The sequence below is a fragment of the Sorex araneus genome, chromosome 4 (genome assembly GCF_027595985.1).
Source record: "Sorex araneus isolate mSorAra2 chromosome 4, mSorAra2.pri, whole genome shotgun sequence".
NCBI classification, from domain to species: Eukaryota; Metazoa; Chordata; class Mammalia; order Eulipotyphla; family Soricidae; genus Sorex; species Sorex araneus.
In genome coordinates, this window is record NC_073305.1 from 55551527 (window position 1) to 55573204 (window position 21678).

Here is a 21678-nt window from a genome sequence, read left to right on the forward strand (position 1 = left end):
GAAAGCTACCATGCTTTACATTTTTTTGACTTGTGTACAATAGGTCATTTGAAAAAGGCAAACATTTTTTGGTGTACGATTTTTGGTGCTCTCTTGTTACATTCCAAATTGGCATTTTTCTTTATGTGGTGGCATATTTGCTTTGACACCTATCACAGCTATTGAAGAGATTGGATGAAACTTTATCTACTGCCTTATTGGAACTCTGCCCTTAAACAGAAAAAGAGCCTTGATATTAACACCGATTCACCAAACATGACTTCTGCAGTTTGGTTGGTGTGGAATAATATTTGAATCAGTAAAACAGGAGATTTCATTTCAAACCTATTTAAAGAAAAAATGACGCTCCACACAGTGCATAATGGAATGGATGACAGATTGCCAGATAACAAAAATATTGTTATTCTCTCTTTTCCAGGAGTTCCCATTCTACGAGTTCATATATTCTTTTTTCTTTGTTTTCTTCTCTTCAAATGACATAAACCTAATGAAGCTATTTTGAAACACTGACCAAAAGTCAATATACAACATAGTTGAGTAAAGTTCCATAATGTCTTTTCATTAATGGTTCTTGACGGCTCTCTCTTATAAAGTGCCATAATGTGATATTATGGCAAAATTAAAATATGGGCATGCAGTGTTAATACAAGAGCATTAACAGAAATGTCATCCCTAACAAATTAGGAGCTGGGAAATCTGCCCTGTAGCCAAAGAGCGGTGCTCATTTTGCCTTTTGCTATAACTTATAAAAACAAACCTCATGTTGTAAATGCCTATGGGTTAGATTTCCAGTTGAGAGGCAGGCGACAAGCTTCAGTGGGGAAATGGGGAGAGGCAGAATTTTTTTGTTTGTTTGTTTCAGACAAAGGATTTCTGGCCTGGGGCCTTCCAGCTGCAGCTGCTGTCAATATTGAGGCAGTGGGACTGTTTTTCTAACTAAATCAAAAAAAGGAAATTCTAACTGTAATTCACTTTATCAGAGAGAAGGAGGGAAAACAGGAGGGAGAGAGGGATAAAGGAAAGAAAAGGCTGATGTTAATTCTGGTGGAAATTATTTGCTGGAGCTGCCACTTTCAAATTAGAGCATACTATATCTGGATCCGTTTGCAAGATAGGAGCCCAAAGTAAAGAGAAAAGTAGTGTGATTCTCTACTGTGGAGGTGAGAGAGAGGTGGCAGTATCTGTTTTTTGAAAGAACTGCAAACCTCAAGTGCAGCTGAAATCAGATCAGGTTTAGGACTAACGAATACTTTGGGTTTCTTAAGTGCCAGTTATTTTTTTTTCCTTAGTATTCTGTTGGCAGTGTGTTGAGATAAATGTTTGATAAACAGTTGGCAGTTCCTGTTAGTGGGTGAAAATCCTGGTCACATTAACCTGTGTCCGGGCCACGGTCCCTAATTCATGGCAATAGGGACCTCTACTGGCCAGCAGCTTTGTGTCTCTTGATGCTGACCCCTCCTTTGGGTCACTAAATCTGAGAAGCATGAACATTTGAAACATTTGTTGTTTGATTCTATAATCTGCCTTTTCTTGTCCATTCCTTTTTAATTCTTTAGTAGAGCAAAGAAATATAGGGAATAGGGAAAGAGGAAAAAAGAAAGATACCTGAGAACTGAACAGAGTTGAGTCTATACACTCAAAAACACATTTTCTGAGAACCAGCAGTGTCAGAGCCCTGGAGGAAAAAACTTAGCTTGCAAGTTGCAGGCATAACCTCCAAGGATGCAGCCTATTGAATCAATGAGGAAACACCTATTTTGGTTCATTTTTGTAATTTTGATTAAAAGGTACTGGGCATGTTATTGTCTGATTTGTTCTTTTAAAAGGTCAAGTTTCTGCGCATTGGAAACCTCACTGTAACCCACAGAAGTCAATCAATTAAAAATGTCTAAAACAATAATTAAAAATAAAAGGTGTTTATATTTATTGTTTATGCAAAAATATGAAATTATTTAGAAAAGTATCAGCATATTTTAATATTATTATTAGCATATTTTAATGAAAAGTTGACCTAAATTATTTGGCTCAATAGCTTACATAATCTTTGCACACAGAAAAAGTATTGTTAATATTAATAGTGGTAATTTTCAGGCTGCACACTCAGAGTCAAGTAGCTCACAAAAATACCAAACTCTGATTCAAGACTCTGTCCTTGAGCAGAGATCCCAGACTTGCTTTACCTATTAGACTTTTCTGTAGCCTCTTTCCCTACACAGAGCTCCTCCAATAGATGACCAGAGTAGTGGCAACTAAGACTGTTAAGTTACTCTGCCTCTATCACATATTGGCCACCTTTACCAGGATGCTTTCCCCTTTTGCATCTGGGCTCTCTTCCAATCCACGTTCCAGCATTTTATCAGCTGTGACAGTGGAACTACTCCTCCCGGTCTCAGAATGAAGCCGGGGAGAAGCTGGAGAGAGGCACATTTGCTTTTATTAAAGATACTTATGTTTCAGAGTCCTGACATGCTCTGTTTATTTGTGCTTAACAGTGAGCTGGGAGGTGTCTATGGATGTTTGTCATGATATGCAAAAAAAAAAGTTTGGTTTATTTTTAACCAAATTCAGACCATAGAACAACCTCTCTATGAAGGTGGCTGTTTCCTGTTATCTACTTGGGGTTTTGATAAATCAGCTTGGCTGAATACATTTCCAAGTTTAGGATATCAAGGTGTTTGAATCCCTCCTCACATACCTCCCTCTAAGAATTCTTCAGAGCTTATTTTGGAGATCTCCTTCAACTGTGGTAAAGACAGCAGGCCACATCTTGCACTGGCACTGCCTATAGTTCCTACTCAGAGGCCTCTGGGTTGCAGAAACCCTGGCCCAGCTCCTGTGGAAAGGAAAGCAAGACGCTCTTGGCCTAGTAACAAGACTTTACAGTAGACTTGCTCCATCCATCTCCTGTAGACCAAACAATGAGTGCAATCTTTGTGAAATGGTGCTGAAGCAATTAAATCTTTTTTTATTTTCAGTAGGACAGTGAGAGCTGGGGCTGCAACTGTTGCTTTTGAAGAAATCATGTGGTGATGAAACTAATGGTGCATTAAAACAGGCACATAAAAGTGTCACAGCATTGGAGAGAGTGCAAACAAAGGGACTTCTGAGAAATTTTCCTATTTATCAGAAAGATTACCTAAAAATGAAATCCCAACCGAGCAAGAAGATAGTTTCTGAGCATTTTATGAATGTTAGTCTTTATTTTGCCACTCTACTTGTTATTATTGTCCTCATCATTATTCTTAAGAAAACATGGTTTAAAATAGTGTTAATATTTATTATTTTGGCATACAAAGTTATGACACTATCAGCAGCCCCCAAGATAAAATTATTCTTAGTCACTGTTTTTTTTTTTCTGATTTCCCAGGTGCATGATTTGAATCCAATTGCAAAGCATACAAATAGAAAAACAAACCATATCTTTGAAAGTACTATGTGGATTGTATCACCTTCTTTCTACATTCTATATCTCTAACATCTGAACACATTGTATTTAGGCTTCAACTATTGTCTCTGTCAAATATGGTTTTCACAGGAAGTTAGTCAAATATCCTTGACATACTGTTTTGTAAAACTTAAATCAAGTGTTAAGGAGAAGCTCCCCTTTTAAAAAGAGAACAATGAAGAGACAGAAAGTCTCTTGGTGCTTCCACTAAGTACTGGGAGAGACTGGATATCAGTTCCTCTCCGGAAACTCTGGTGATGTTTACAAGTTGATGTCAGTTGATGAGTCTTCAGGGCAGAATTAACGATTACACAAATTCTTAAGCTGTCTCATTAATGGGATCCAGGGCAAATAGATTCAGAAAGGAATTAAATTGCCCTCTTAACTTTGTTGAGAAGAGAAGAAAATGATGGAACGGGAGACTAGTCAAGGCAATTTAGATTTTGTTACTCATTGTAACAAAAGCTTCTCTCGCTCTCTTGCTCTCTCACACTCTCTCTGTCACGCTGTTTCTCTCTCTCTCTCTCTCTCTCTCTCTCTCTGTGCAGATGGTTGTTCACTGTCTGAGGAATTGATGCTATGGACAATGAAGTAGGTCCTTACAGCATATAAATGGAGGTGACTTGACAGCAAGAAGTGAACTTTATGGTCAGTCTTTTGTCTATATGATGCTCAGAGAAATTTTCCTTTAATTCGATTGACTTTTTAAATTGAACAGAATTATTTTGTCTCTGAATTTTATACAGTAGCTCATGATAACACATAAATGTGTGGTGATATATTCATCACATACATTAACTGGAGCGATAGCACAGCGGTTGGGCGTTCGCCTTTCATGCAGCCAACCCGAGTTCAATTCCTCCGCCCCTCTCGGAGAGCCCGGCAAGCTACTGAGAGTATTGAGCCCACACGGCAGAGCCTGGCAAGCTACCCGTGCGTATTGGATATACCAAAAACTGTAACAATAAGTCTCTCAATGAGAGACGTTACTGGTGCCCACTCGAACAAATCGATGAGCAACGGGATGACAGTGACAGTGATACATTAACTGTGGATATGTGAAAAAAATCAGTTATATAAGACACATGTCATACAAGTCCGATTGATGTGTGTTTTTATTCTAGATAAACTAGACGTTATTTTTTCTTCCCAGAGGTAATTTTGTAAAATTAAAATGTGCTAACTTAAATAGACTTTATCATAAATCAACTTTGTTCTTTAGGATCAAGATAGATTCTCTATTTAATGAGAATATATTCTCTTTTTTATGTGTTAAATTACTTTGAGGATTTTTGGCTCACATGAAAATCTGAAATTATGATATTTCTACTTAGTATCTAGTACAAACCATTTGGGATTATAATAATTTTATAAGTCTAATGACTTTTTATAAGACAAGTTAGTGTTTACCTTTTAACCACTTCAGCTGTAACCGTGGCAACACTTTAGTTACAATTAATTCTATAGATATTGGAGGATCTATATTTTATTTAAATATGAAGTTTTAAAGTATTATATGATAAACTTTATATGACTCCCATTCACTTCCCCATTTTTTGTAATTTAAATGACTTATGCATAAATTGTCAACTGCTTAATACTTTCTGATTAAAATCACTTTTTTAGCCTCAGGAAAAAAATGTATAACTTTAAATTGATTCCTGTGATAAGTTAATCAGATTACATATGTAGTCATCTTTACCTGGATTATTAAGGAAAGTAAATATTGAGAAAAATAAATTACTGACAGTATTTAATGAGTAGGTTTTGGAGACCATGTAACTGACAGGAAGTATAAATGTACTTGGCAGGGATAGAGGGGAGTATGGAAGAACTATTATCAATTGAAGTGAGTCCTCCCCAAATTCATATGTTGAAACCCTCGCCTCCAATCAGATCAGAATATAACCTTAGTAAGGAAGTCGGGTAGTTAAAATTAGTAAAAATGAGATTTGATTTAAGTAGGAACTTTAATATGATTGATGGCCTTTCTAAAAAATGAAAATTTGAAAACAGCCATGCACACAGGAGAACAGCTGTTGAAGATGAAGCTGAAGATCAATGTGACAAATCTACAAGCATATTGCCAACAAACCACTAGAAACTAGATGAGAGACATAGAATAGATTCTCCTTCACACCTCGCAGAAACAGCCAACTCTGTTGATACCTTGATCTCAGACTTTCAGCCTCCAGGTATGAGACTATGCATTTCTGTAATTTACATCCCTTGGGGTGTAGCATTTTTGTTATTGCAACCTTTAGAAGCTAATACAGATTACAAAAGAAAAAATAGCCAAACCTGTGGAATTACCATAGACATCCATCATTTTCATATCGTAGTGGTATATAACCATGTATGTTACCAGAGAAGAAAGAATGTTTACCAACAAAACAAACAAGTGTTGGCTGTATCTGCATATTTACCAACATCCATCACAAAGAAACAGTTGTGAAAGTATCTGCAATCACTGGGCAATTCAGCTCTTGACAGTTGATGGATGGAACTTGGCTTTTCTTCTCTGCCAAAGCTGCTGACTGGATAAATGTTTTATTCATGAGGCCTAGGGCAGGAAGGGATGCCAAAGGTTTAAGAATATTTTAAGAAACTCTTTGAGATGTCAGGAAAGTTATCAGGATACTGTTAAGCAAGGAAGCTGAGGTAGTACATCAACTTAGCTGGACCACAAACCCATTGCAAAGGCTGGAAGCAGGGGCCATGGTCTCAAAATAAACCACTCCATTTCCTTTGTTTTGTGTTTTTCATTGATGTGAATCCTTGATCACTACTCGGTATAGGTGTTCCTACTATGGCTTGAGGGACATTCTGTCTTCAGTAGAGTCAAAACTGACCTCATTCGGAAGTTAGTCTTAGTTCTCAAGATTCTACCCATTCATGGATTTTGATTCAGGATAATTCCTCTGGATTGGCAATTCTCTGAGAGTTATTTAAATGACAGCATTGTAGCTTTATCTGAAAGTCACAGGAGGCCCATTAATGAAACATTTTCACTACCTTTTAACAAAATGTATCTCAAATTATTTAGCACAATAGGTTATTTTCTGCTGTGAGAATGGAAAACAGCTTAAGTGTGGACAAGTTGCCAACATTATTCTTAACTTTTTATAAAGAAACATTCCTTTTTTGCAAGTATAATGGCAAGTTCTAATAAAGATTATTTGTAGTACATACACATACTATAAACATGGAAATGTAGACCATGTCTATTGTGCTACTTATAACACAAGCCCACTATCTCATACAGTTTCTCAACAGTTTATCACTGGAGCATGTCTGAGCAGTCTGTCACTGTATCACTATCATCCCGTTGTTCATCGATTTACTTCAGTGGGTGCCAGTAACATCTCCACTGGTCCCTGCCCTGAGATTTTATTAGCCTCTCCTTACTCATTTTTCCCAATGATTGGAGACTCTTTTCAGGGAATGAGACCTGTTATTGTTACTGTATTTGGCATATTGGATACACCATGGGGAGCTTGCCAGGCTCTTTCATGCAATGACAAATACAAATACTACCAAGGCAAATACTTAGTAGATACAGTAGAAAAGTATCATAGTTCAAAAGTCCCTTAGTAAGGACTAAAGGGGCTTTTGTAAGACAAGGTAAAACACTATAAGAATAACAAACCCCACAGAAAGATGACACAAAACCCTATGACAATAATCTCTCTCAATGTCAATGGCCTAAATGCACCAATTAAAAGACACAGAGTGGCAAAATGGATTTGGAAACAAAACCCAACATTCTGCTGCCTACAAGAAACACACCTGAACAGTCAGAGCAAACACAGACTAAAAGTCAAAGGATGGAAAACAATCCTGCAAGCAAACAACTCCCTCAAAAAAGCTGGGGTTGCCATACTAATATCCGACAACATAGGTTTCAGGTTGAAAAAGATTAGAAGGGACAGTGAAGGTCACTTTCTATTTATCAAGGGATATGTACAACAAGAAGAAATCACACTCTTAAACGTATACGCACCTAATGAGTGACCAGCTAAGTACTTAAAACAAGACCTAACAGATTGTAAGGAGGACATTGCTAGCAGCACAATAGAAGTTGGAGTCTTCAACACCGCCTTATCACCTCTAGATAAATCGACAAGAATAAAACTCACCAAGGAAATACTGACACTGAAAGAAGAAGTAAAAGAAAGAGGCCTAATAGACCTATACAGGGCTTTACACTCCAAAAAGAAAGAATACACATTCTTTTCCAGTGCACACGGAACATTTTCTAAAATAGACCACATACTGGGCCACAAAACATACCTCAATAGAATCGAAAAAATAGAAATTGTATCAACTACTTTCTCAGACCACGATGCACTGAAGATAGAAGCTAACCACACACAGACACAGAGAATCAAAGCAAACACCTGGAAATTAAACAGCTCAGTGTTGAACAGTGAGTGGTCAGGAAGGAAATCAAGGAAGAAATCAAGAGATACCTCGAAACAAATAAAAATGAAGACACGACCTACCAAAACCTATGGGACGCAGCTAAAGCTGTGTTAAGGGAAAAATTTATAGCTCTGCAAGCATTCCTTAGGAAGGAAGAAAGGGCCTACATAGACAGTTTGACTTCACAGCTCAAGGCCTTAGGAGAGGATCAGAAAAAGGAACCCAAACCAGACCGAAGGAAGGAAATAATAAAAATTAGAGCAGAAATTAATGACATGGAAACCCAGAAAACAATCCGAAAGGTCAATGAAATCAAGAGCTGGTTCTTTGAGAAAATAAACAAGATTGATAAACTGCTAGCAAGACTCACAAAGAACGAGAGAGAGAAAACACTAATAAATCGAATCAGGAATGAAAAGGGGAATATCACAACAGAAACCATTGAAATTCGAAAGATCATCAGAGACTACTTTGAAAGTCTATCTGCCACGAAACTAGAGAACCTAAAAGAAATGGATGAATTCCTTGACTCCTCCAATCTCCCAAAACTGAACCAAGAAGACTTGGAATACCTGAATAGACCCATTAATATCAGGAAATTGAAACTGTAATCAAAAGTCTCCCCAAAAACAAAAGCCCAGGTCCAGATGGATTCCCTGGTGAATTCTTCCAAACATTTAAAGAAGACTTGTTGCCAGTTCTCCTCAAGCTTTTCCAGGAAATTGAAAAAAAAAAGAAAGAAACTCTCCCAAATAGTTTCTATGAAGCACTTATCTCCCTAATACCAAAAGCAAACAAAGATACCACTAAGAAAGAAAATTATAGATCAATATCCCTGATGAATACTGATGCGAAGATTCTCAACAAAATATTAGCAAATAGGATCCAACAACTCATCAAAAAGATCATACACCATGACCAAAAGGGATTCATCCCAGGGATGCAAGGATGGTTTAACATTCAGAAATCAATCAACATAATCCATCATATCAACAAAAGTAAAGATAAAAACCATATGATCATATCAATTGATGCAGAGAAAGCATTTGACAAGATCCAACATCTTTCATGGGTCTTGGAGGAACTTTCCTCAAGATAGTTGAAGTCATCTACCACAAGCCTACGGCAAGCATTATCCTCAATGGGGAAAAACTAAGGGCCTTTCCTCTAAGATTAGGCACAAGACAAGGATGCCCACTCTCACCACTTCTCTTCAATATAGTACTGGAAGTACTTGCGGTAGCTATTAGACAAGAAAAAGAGATTAAGGGCATCCATATAGGAAAGGAAGAAATCAAATTCTATTTGCAGACGATATGATACTATATCTAGAGAAGCCTAAATCCTCTACTAAGAAACTCTTAGAAACAATAGACTTGTACAGTAAAGTTGCAGGCTATAAAATCAATACCCAAAAAATCATGGCCTTCCTATAAGCAAACAATGAGACAGAGGAAAGGGACATGAAAAAAGCAATCCCATTCACAACTGTGCCCCAGAAAATCAAGTACCTCGGAATCAGCTTAACTAAGGAAGTAAAAGACCTCTACAAAGAAAACTACAAGACGCTACTCCACGAAATAAAAGAGGACATGAGGAAATAGAAACATATCCCCTGTTCATGGTTAGGGAGAATCAACATTGTCAAAATGGCAATACTCCCAAAAGCATTATACAGATTCAACGCGATCCCTATAAAGATACCCATGACATTCTTCAAAGAAGTGGATCAAGCAATCCTGAAATTCATATGGAACAAAAGTCCCTTAGTATAGACATACTGCTTAGTAATCATCTGGATATTATTTATTGTAATAAACTAAAGCGAGGGGCGAGTGCACTCGCGGGCTCTCCGGGCGGCTCTGTCTCACCACCCGCGTTCGGTGCCCTGGAACCGCAGTGTGTGGACTGTATCGGGATGGCTGGTGGTCAAGGAAAGGCAAAGGAAGAACGAGGACCAAGCTGGTTGCTGATTAGTTACCGTTTATTCAATCTTCCATCTTTCTCATCTCCCGCACTCCCAGCTCCGGCCTCTCTCTGGATCAACTGCCGCCTCTTTCTCCCCCTGGCTTCTCTCATCTCTCCCTCCTTCTCTCTCCCACCTTGCCTTCTATGCTACACCCAGCCAGGTAGCAAAATCAGCATAAGAAAGCCCTTCCTGAGGGCAGGGCATTCCAAAGCCCTTCCTCACTCTTAAGGTTTTTTTCTTTTCCTTAGTCCAGGAACTTATTAACATCTTAATACTAGTTATTTTTGTATGGACATAGCAAGGGATACATTGAGGTTTGCAAGGCAGCTCTCCTGGCAACATCTTGCCACAGGCTCAGACCACAGCACTCAGGCCAGATTAATCATTCCTCACCCTAGCAGGGTCCGAATCTAGTTATCACTGTTTGGATCATGACAACATTTGTCCATGATCAAGCTCTTAACTTATAGTTAAGCATTAGGCACTTTGGCCAGGCCCATGTCGATGCCAGGGTAGCACACAACTCACCGCTTGCCCTGGGTCCTTCTCATCCCACGTCGTCGGGACCCTGCTTTGGGGATGCTAGGAAGTAAGGTCAGCTGAGGCTTAGGTCAAGAGAACAGATGCCCTGGAGGAAAATATCATGTAGAGTCAAATGACTCCCAGGTTACAAAAGCATAACATTTGTTAAGTCTTCCTGTGTCCATACAAAAAGGACTTGCTCTGAATAAACTATGCAAAGGACTCAAGGAGAAGAGAAAAACATTATTTACAAGTCAACAGAACACAAAGAAGCTACAAATAAACAAAGGGGAATAGGAGCACTGTAATGGGAGTAAACCAATAAACCTAAACTACCTGAGGCTATGTTATCCTACAATTTATATTTATTTTGGTAGTTACTAGTTTCAAATTCACTGATAGATGTTAACCCCCTATATTACATGGAAAACTAAGTATGATTATTTTTAAAAATAGGGGTCATACCAGGAGGTAGTTAGGGGGAACATAGTGCCAGGGATTCAGAGTCTCACATATATACTCTAAGCACCGCATATTTTGAGGGTGGTTTCTCAAAATCCCGTAGAGTTGGCAGGATAGGGGAAGAGAGATTAGAGCTCCACCTACTGCCAAAGCAAATAAAATAACATCAGGACCAGTGCAGCACAAATTCACACCAAACTAGAGGAGGGTAGAGTCTTTAGGACCACGGGTTCTCCTTAACCACAGCGAGCTCTCCCACTAGGAAAGGAAAGACCACTTGACTGATAAGAATGAGGCATGATGACTAAACTGTGCTTTCACAATTTTAATAGATCTAGCAGAGCCATGGAGCACCTCCCTCCTAAGCACAGTCTTCATAGTCACAAGAGCTTCAGGCTATCCACACTCAGTGGCTTGGTGAGCAAGGGAGGCTCATTGGGATCTGAGCAGGGAAGAAACTGGAATTTAAGAATATGCAAGTCTCAAGGGCAACAGTTAACTTTTTCATTGAAGAGAGAAGAAATTGTATGTCCAAAGTTGGGAGCTGAAACTAGACAAGAATTCCAGTGATCTTCATATGGTTTTGGCCTTTGCCCTCCATGTAATCAGAGACAAAAAACTGAACTTGGAAACACAAAGATCCAAAAGTATGCATCAAGGCACTTCATTGTTATATAGGGCGAAAATGTGACATATACCCAGATAAGGCTATCATTAGATTTATCAACAGAGACTACACCACCTATTAGTGTAAGTATAGTACAGAAAAAATATATTCTTTAATAGTAGTGTAAAATATAATGTAGAAATAAAGGTGTTTCCCATTAAGGAACATTTAGTGGATGTAATTCTGAAACACACACACACACACAAATTGAAAAGAGGGTTTGTGTTTTTTTAATAGAAAAATAAAAAGTAAAATCTTGAATTTGGTGATAAACACTGATGCAGAGTCAGAAATATAAGAACGAAATGGAGAAAAATAATCAAAAGAGAAGACAATAGAAAAAAATTTATTTAGTCTAAAGATGAAAATTGATACCAGCACCAAAAAGGGACTGAGATATAAAGAGACTGACTCAAGCTTCACAATCACCTGAAAACAAAACAAAACAAAACAAATCTGAGACAGAAAATTTTAGGGAAAAAAAAAGAAGATTGCTGGGGAAAACCATCCAAAATGCAAGGCTAAATGGAAACTTGAGTTAAAAGAAAACCTTAAATATAAAATAGTCAGAAAACAAAAGAATGGCAGTAATTACCTTATTTATGTCAATCACCGTAAATGCCAATGATTTGAACTCATCAATTCAAAGTCAAAGTGACTGACTAAAAAAATGGAATCTATATTTTGCATGGGTTTCTTCACTGTTTTTTAAACATATTCATCTTGAATCTGTTTCAACAATAGATTGTTTTTCACTGAATTTCAAGCATTCATAATGAATCTGTTTCACAGATTCATAATGAAAGGTAAGAGTAAGGTATTTGAGGCGAAAAGTAGAGAAAAACACAGGAAGTACTGTACTAAATAAGAAGTTGTTGAATACAAAATACTACTCAGCTATTAAGAAAGATGTGAAGTTGTGCCTTTAGAAACAACACAAATGGCACTTGTGATTATTCTAAGTCAAATAAATCAAGAAGTAAAAGACAATTTTCAGATGAATTTACTTACATTTTGAATGTAAATAACCAAAGCCACCACCCTCCCCCCTCAAAAAAAAAAAAACCCAAACACCCTGGCAATACAACAGAAATAAGTCATATGGAAAACATGGTTCCCCAAAAAGACTGGGTACATGGGCCCATTTTGATAGTTAGACAGCACCAGTGGATGCAGTGAAACTTGGTTTCTGTATAGAGGTGTGAAGCTATGCACCAAAATTTTATGGTTTTGTGACCTAATGATAAAATAATAAAATTTAACTTGATTGAATAGCTATATAGTCTTTGTCATATAATAGAAATTTGGGGTATAATTAATGAATTATAATAAAATTCTCTGTTCTATAACTTCTTACTGTGGAAAGACAATTTAAATATTTTATGCAATCTATTTTTAGAGCTTTAAATTACCTAGAATCATAAAAGGGACTCAAGACTAAATATTGCAAATTGGACCATTTTCTTATTGCTGAGGAAGCATGCACCTAAATCCAAATGAATTTTTTCAAATTTGTCAATATGTTGAACTATATCAGGTTAAAATGGAGGTCAAAAATATATACTACATCTTTGAGCACAAAATAAGCACTCAACTATGTTTCCATTGCCCGTTGTATTAGGAAATTTCAATGCTCAAGAACATAAGAACTTTGGGATCCTGTTTTGGAAGACAAAAAAAAATATTTTCAAAGAACAGAACCTTGCTGAATAGCCTTTCAGAATCATGCTGTTGAGTTGCATCAAAATATGCCAGTATAACTCTCTGTCCTTTCCGTCGAAGCCATTGATTATTTTCAATAAAAAAAAAATCAGTGACAGTTGCTGAAATTGTAAAACTGCAGCATAGCAACTAGGTGACGCCTGTCACTCTCTAAATAGACAAGTTAAAAAAACTCATTGCTTCTCAGAGGAATATTTTTTGAAGCATGCAAAAATTTAGTTTCATAAAAAGTAACACTAAATGGCAGAAAAATGAAATTATTGGTTAGATCCAAGATTCTGGGCTAACTGGGATATTCAAGAAACTGCTTATATTCTAACCCTTTCTCAAAACAATAGAAAGACAGCAGTACATTAAAAGCTCATTTTTAAGGTTTGAAGTGCTTGAACTTTTTCCATTTTCTTTGTTGTATAAGAGATAATTTGTTACCTTGGGGTTTTCAAGTGACTGAGAATGCTAGGAGTCATTACAATTGCAATTTTCACTGTTAGTCACAAGAGTTGCTCAAGGTATTGGGTTGTGTGAGAGCAATGGAGTAGTTAGCATGTTTTATGAACAGACTTCCTTGAATTTCTAGTATCCCAGAAGAAAATTAGAACATTTTAAGGAGGTTTGCTAACTCTAGAGCAAAAATGAATGCAAACTCTTTTGGATAACAGTATTATCAGCAATAGCCTACGTATTTCCAGGAGCATTAGAGGGTCAGTGATGATACAGGAGCAAAGTCCAGACATTAAAGTTAAAGTGGTCATTCTAGGGAGTCCTTAGGTCATATTTGAGCCAAGATCCTTGTTATCCTTACTGCTTTTCACTCCCTGTGTTTTGAGCATTCTTCATGGGATTCCAACCTGATTTCTGTACACTCTTCTGCTTCTATAATTGTTTTGTTAGTTTACTGGAACCACACCCAACAGTACTTAGGGCATATGTGGCTTGGTGCTGAGGACTTACTCTTAGCTCTGAACTCACTCCTTGTGCGGTTCAGGGGACCATGTGTAGTGCCAGGGATCAAACCCCGGTCAGCCATATGCAAAACAAGCACTTTAGCTCTCTGTATTATCTATCTGGCCCCATGATGTTTTGCTTTGCTTTTTCTTCACAGCTAAGAAATCTTCTGGTAACTTTTTGTGATCTCATTTTGCTTTCAAACTCTGAGCACTGAAAATGCGATCAGGTCAGAACAAAAATATTCACTAGAATGTACAACATGAATATTAGGTGATATGTGGTGATCTAGCTTTCCGTCAAGTTCTATTCAGTAAACTTTCTCAACACTAAAGAGAGTGAAAAATACCAAAATAATAATAATAAATTACCAAATTAATAATAAGCCAAAGTGCATTGGAATGTTAGACCTGTGCTAAAACTCTATATTTATTTTTAATTAATCTAAATAACCCTAAACTAAAAGCACCGTTAATATGTCATCTTTATGTGAAAAAAAAATTGCAAAGTGGTTACAAACTTTCTAAGCAGCTTCTAGATAGAAGCTACAAAAAGGAGGACTGAATCAAAATTTTTGGATTTATAATGTGTGATCTTATACATGGTCATTAAATTTAATAAATTATGTGTGTAAAAATGCCAGTAATGTTTCTCAATTGTAAGTATTTGAGAGGAAAACATAATTGGTTGTTTGTTTTGAGTAAAAGGGAGGGAATGGTCGTTAAGAAGATAGGTGAGGGCAGGGTATGGTAAACAGGATGTGATTTGCAATTTTTGGATTTTTACTATTTCAAGTATATTTTTTTTAAATTAACTTTTGTTTTTTGTTTTGAGGACATTCCCAGCAATGCTTATTCCTGGCTCTGTGCTCAGGGATCACTCCTGGCTGTCTCAGAGGACCATATGGGACTCGGGGAATAGAACCTAGGTGGACTCTGAGCAAGGCGAGATCCCTACCTCCTGTCCCTGTTGCTCAGCCCCCTTAAAATTAGCTTTTTAAGACATTATGTTTCACAGTTACTTATAGTTGAGTTTCAGTCATACAATGTCCTAGCACCAGTCGTTTCACTAGTGTCCATTTCCCGCTACCTTATTTCCCAGGTTCTTTTCCAACCTCTAGTCTTCTGCTGTACACACACACACACACACACACACACACACACACACACACACACACACACTTTCCCTCTCCCTCCTTCCCTCTCTCCCTTCCTCCTTTCCTCTCTCTCTCTCTCTCTCTCTCTCTCTCGCTCCCTCTCTCCCTCTCCCCTCTCCCTCTCCCCTCTCCCTCCCTCTCCCCCTCTCCCTCCCTCCCTCCCTCTCCCTCCCACCCTTTCTCCTCTCCCTCTCTCCCCTTCTCCCTCTCCCCCCTTCTCATCCTTTCTCTCTCTCTCTCTCTCTCTCTCTCTCTCTCTCTCTCTCTCTCTCTCTCTCTCTCTCTCCCTCCCTCCCTCCCCCCTGCCCCTCTCCTTTGTTGTGGTTTGGATTTCCAAATTTTAGTGTTGTTGACTCTGTGGTTTAGATATGTCACACCTCTCCATAGCTGATATGCCCAAGACCCCTCACCTCTTCTACTGTTACATCCTGTCTGCTGCTTCTTACTCTTCCCCTTGATTTCTTTCCTTCCCCATCCTTTCAGTTATATAATCAAATCAAAGTCAGGAGTAATCTTAGTATCCTACAGTTTGAAATATTCAGGTCTATAAATTATATTAGTTTTCATAACTCAAAGATAAATCTGCAGCCAGCTAGAGTCATATTCTGAATGAATTTCTTGCCTGAGATTAGTGCATGAATTTCAAAAAAAAAAGGAGCTGAAGATATTTACCTGCTATTCTTTGCTTTAATCTAACTTGCAAAACATGATATTACAATGTTCATCACATACTATTCTTACTTTGCCATTAGTCACATGCATGAGCAATTGCATTTGCTGCAGAGACTTTAAAATTTATAAACATTAATTTATCTACTTAAAATTCATAGAAAAAAGCTCTGCATACTAGTACAATTTAGGCTCTTCAGAAAAATATTGTAAGGCGATGCTTTAATTAGGAGTAAGCAGATTGAGACATTTGGGTAGCGTGCTCTGATGGGCATTGTCAAGGAATCTCCTAATGCTTATTTAGAAAAAAATACCATTTGATTTGCTTATATAATTTCAAGCATTTTGTAAAGTTAAAATGTGGAGCCCCTTGAAATGTTCTATATTCTGCTAAGCAAAAGAAAAGAAAATAAAATTTCCCCCTAATGCTGAGACAGTTGAGATGACTCAAAGGTTTGAGATGTGCACTTAGTACACAGGAGATCATGGTTCAATCCCAGCACTTCTGGGAGTGACTCCCCACTCGCTTGTCAGGAGTAACCCCAAATACCACTAAGTGTGACTTAGAAATTACAAAGAAAATTATAAGCTACTTCACAATAAAAATGTCAAGAAATACTTCCTATGGCAGAAGCTTGCATTCTGATGAAGAGCAAATGCAAAGCTTTTTGATGGGGAGAATATACATAAATACAAACTGTATAATTATATAGCGTAGATGCAATGATACATGTATATGCAAATGCTCTTAGAATATTAGTACTAATATGTTCTATTAAATATTCACAAAGTTTAAACCTAGTACAATTTTATATTAGAACTGCTTTATTGTCTGTTGCCTTTTGTTGCTGTACTTCTGCTTGTCCTTGTATCATGTACTATTGAGTCGTAATAATCTGAAAGGTGTACTGCTTCCAGCTGCTACTCAAGAAATAATGTAAATAAAATAGTTTAAACAGGAATGATAATAACCATCAAACAAACTGTTGTAAAAATAAAGACCTCATTTCTGCGTTCACATTCTCATACTGCTGTTTTCTGATTTAGCAAAGGTAAAATTCCTAGAAGGCTAATAAAGAGGGGCAGTAGTTCTTGATAATCATTAATACACAAATACCAGAATGTGTGTATTTGATTCCTTGTTTATAATTTTCCGTATATGGTTATCATTCCTTCAGGTCCACTTTTCTTTCATAGTCTGATTACTTCCTCTACCATTGTGGAATGAACATTTGAAAGGAACTTTCTATTTTACTTTTTCTGGAAGGAAGAAGGTAAAGAATTATCACTGCTAATTATTTTTATTTAAAGATATTAGACTTTAACATTAGGAAGAGATACAGAAAAAAGAACATAAGAACAAACAGAAAAACTCAAACTTTACACAGTATTATATACATTTACAGAAATTGCTTGCCCAGAAATGGTAAATTTGTATTTTTTTAAAGAGAAATTACTGAGGATTATTAGGTGATTACTTGTAGGATTTCTTTACCATGAGTTACCAAACTGATAACATTTGGGAAACTTTTACTTCATTGTTGTAAACTATCACCAGAAAAACCATTAATCTGACTAGATTTTTCTTTATGGATGAAATAGTTATTGAATGTCTATTATATTCTAGGATGTGGGTTTAGTAGCAGTGTGTGATAAATGATTCACCTTCATTCCCTGGCTGAGAGGAAGTTAAATTTGGTGGAGATGTTGAGAGGAACTTAAATTTAGTGATGGACATGTTGCATGTTAAACCTGAGTAAAGCAAGTAGAGGGCAATTCTCAAGGATCTGGGAAGGTTTTCATAAAGAAGGGATTAGGCTAGGGTTTAAGGGAATGAGAAGTGAACATGGAAAGAGTAGATTGTGTTAAGAGTGTTCTACCTCAGAAGGGAAGAAATGCAAGTAAGAAAGGAAGGACGATAAGCAAGGACCTGGAATATCAAATCATACCATGGAGTTTTATATAGCTAACAGGTCCCAGATTAATAAAATTGACACATATTAATCCTATGATAAGAACTGTGAATATTTACTGATCCTTGTCCATACGCAAATCACCTCAATAACCTATGAAGGAAGTTAAAAACTATCGCAATAAAAGCCCAAGCAGCTGGGCTACTTCTTTAAAACGTCATAAAAGCTGATCACTAGAAAAGTGATGTGAAGCAGATAAACTATGTCATGGAGACAAATTCACTGTAGTGGACATAGGAAGGTCAGTGGAGATTGACAACGTTTTGGAAAATGATTCAGAGTGTTTTGAAGCAGTATTCATTCAGGAGCTGGTCGCACAAGCTGACATGGTTGATGATTATGAATAAGGAAAAAGTGTATTGTTTTGAAGATGGATCGATATTAAAATGTGTAATATAGTGACTGCTTTTGGAGGAATTTAGGTAGTTTTCATAGACAATCTTTTGTCAGTTACCAACACCTTCTCCATAAATCTGGGAGGTCATGGTTAGGTATCCATTATTGACTCTTCTACATGGATTATGGTTAATTTTTAGAAAATTATCTTTAAGGGGCCGGAGCGATAGCACAGCGGGTAGGGCGTTTGCCTTGCACGCGGCCGACCCGGGTTCGATCCCCGGCATCCCATATGGTCCCCCAAGCACTGCCAGGAGTAATTCCTGAGTGCAAAGCCAGGAGTAACCCCTGAGCATCGCTGGGTGTGACCCAAAAAGCAAAAAAAAAAAAAAAAAAAAAAAAAAAAAAAAAAAAGAAAATTATCTTTAAAAAGTATAATGAGAAGTTCTGGTGATATAAAAACATGTGAGAAGCTATGTAGCCAGAACCAATGTGCTCTTCAGTTAGGTTGATCAAATATGAACTTTGATTAATTTTCAAAAGAAATTTTTAAGAGATAAATATTATAGCTGTGTGATTCCCAAGCATATCACAGTGTTATTTCATATTTTTAATGTGGTTATATTTCCACCCCCCTTCTTGTGAAGCATTGGTGATTCTGATTTGGTTATTATTTCTATGCTTACTAATTAGTGTATTTGTATCCTTAATATATAGGATTGAAATTTTCATAATTCTATATGCATCACTGTTTTACATAAAAATTACTTGATACCTAATACATTCTCTGAACTTGTTTAACTTAGCATTAGTTTTTGAGTTTTTTTTTCTTGTTGACGCAATCATAGTTGATGTTTCTTGTTTGTTTTGGTTTTTAAATCATTCTGACAGCGCTCAAGGCTTATTCCTCCTTTTCACACAGGGACCATATGTGGTGTTGGGGGTTAAAACAGAGTTGGTCAAGTTCAATCTTAACTTCTGTATTATCTCTCTGGCCCTATAGTATACTTTCAACTGCTCATTAGTTTTCTGTTCCAAAATATTATACTTTAATGACTATTCCGATTCTAAATACCTATATAGTTTGACAAATGTCTTGCTATCATTAAGAGTTATGATAAATATTTTACTCCTGGATATGGGAGAAATAACCAATCAACTTTGTCTCAACTAGACATGGAATTGCCAAGTCAAAGGTAACAGCTCCCTTCAATTTTTCTAAATATGCCTCCTGTTTTCCAATGTGTGCTTAGTTCACATTCCCAGCAGCTGTGGAGGGAAGTTCATAATGCACTATAGCTTTGCCAGTATATTGTATTATCACACATTTAAATTGGTTTCAACCTAAAGTGCGTGAAATGGCTCATCAATCAGAACATAGCCATGAATGCTGTAGGTATTTCAACTCAGGAAATTTGCACAAGTAAACGATTGGGCAGATTCTGGAATAGTTGAAAAGCTAAACAGGGGGCGGGTAAAGCAATATCCACAATAGTTGGAATTCATTTTCAACCTTAGGGCTATAGGAACCAGAAGCTTGTTAGAAATCTAAGACCTGTGTGATGAATGCTGTGTTGGGCTGGAAAGAGACTCATGGAAACTGCCAGAGATCTGAGAGAAAAGAAAAGGGGAAAGATGTTAGTGCCCCTCATTCTACCTCCAGTATTCTCCAAGTAGCTTCTGTGAGCCAAGCTTCTCTGAAAGTCAGAAGTGACTATGATGTAAAGAAGAGGGAACAGAGGAAACTAGATCTGAAAGGAGACAGCTGGGATATGTGCTATTGTTTTGTAGATTGAATTTGCATTGCTCTGATTTCAAGTGATAATGTTTCCTGGTCAATTTTCCTTTTCTTTTGAATTATTTTTCTCCCTATATTTTCTTTTTGTCGTGACTTTTCATTTCTACAATGTTTATAGGAAGTTATTACATATTCTCAATATCTTTATATCTATATTACTAACATTACTTATAATCCATGGCTAGTTTTCAGTTTTGCAGTATTTTGTGATTAAGAAGTTATAAAATCTAATGTAATAGCTTGTCAGCCCTTTTTTTTTTAAGAGGGGTTGGGCAGATGCACATCCAGCTGTGGCTGTGCTTTGGACTGACTCCTGGTTCTGTGAAGAGCAATTATTCCTGGTGGTGCTTGGGGAGTAGAATATAAAACCAGGGTTGGCCACATGCAAGGTAGGCAAGCACCTTATTAACACTGTGATTTGGTCAAAACATTCTTCCAGTAAAGTTGTATTTTCCTATATTCTCTTTTAAGTATTATTGTTCTTGTCTAGAGATATAGTTTAAAGGTCTGGAGCGTATGTTTTCTGCGAGAGACTCTGGTCTTGGCCTACAGTTTATCACTGGGTGTGACCCCCAAACAAAAATAAAAAAGTGGAAGTTCGAGGGTTTTTTGGTCAAAATCTTGAATGTACTGAGGGTTTTGTTTTGTTTATGGTGTGGTATTCTTCCATGAAGATAATGAGTTGTCCCAAACCATTAATGCTCCATCAATTTATAAAAGTTTCTACTTTGTTTCATGTGGAATGTGTTCTGGTATAAATCTATTTCTGAAATATCTTCTTCACTGATTTTTTATATTCATGAACAATAACTTAGTGTATTTTTTTAGTGTATCTTTAAAATGCAACCTCATTTTGAGCAAAATGTGCTACTTTAGTTTTTTTATGTTTGACTAGAGAATTTCAGAATTTTCAGTGTACATATTTTAAAGTATTTCAAGTTACAAAATTTACCATTTATATTTTATTTTATGCATGTAAGTTAAAATAACCAAAGAGATCACTATAGTATATATTTGCTACATATATATATATATATTCTGCATATATATGCAGAATCTCCTGCCCCTGAGCCAGGCTGTCTTCACTGGGGCCCTCTTAGAGGAGGTGGGTTGAGTTTCCCTCCCCGCCCCAAACAGAGTCCTGGCTGTCAAAAACCTCCAGAACCTAGCCACAGCCATGCTCAAGGCCACTCTCCACATGTTCAGATGAGCCTCACACATGAAAGAACTTACAGAGGAGCCCAGGTATGCAGGACCTGTGGCTGAGATCTCCAAGCCTGCTCAGATAGGAACTGGGTCTCCTCCACCCAGAGTTTGCTCCCCTGTTTTCCAGTAGCTTGACAGTCACACCCACAAACTGCCCCTGGGGTCATGTAATCTCATCAACGGCCAAGACCCAGAGACTATAAAACAAAGTTCCCAGAAGAGAGCCATGCAGAATCTCAGATAGAAGAGCTTGGCAAACTACCTATGGAGTATTTGATATGCCAAAAACAGTAACAATAATGGGCCTCATTCCCCTGACCCTGAACACGACAGAGACAAATGGAGACATTACTGGCACCCGCTCGAGCAAATTGATGAGCAAT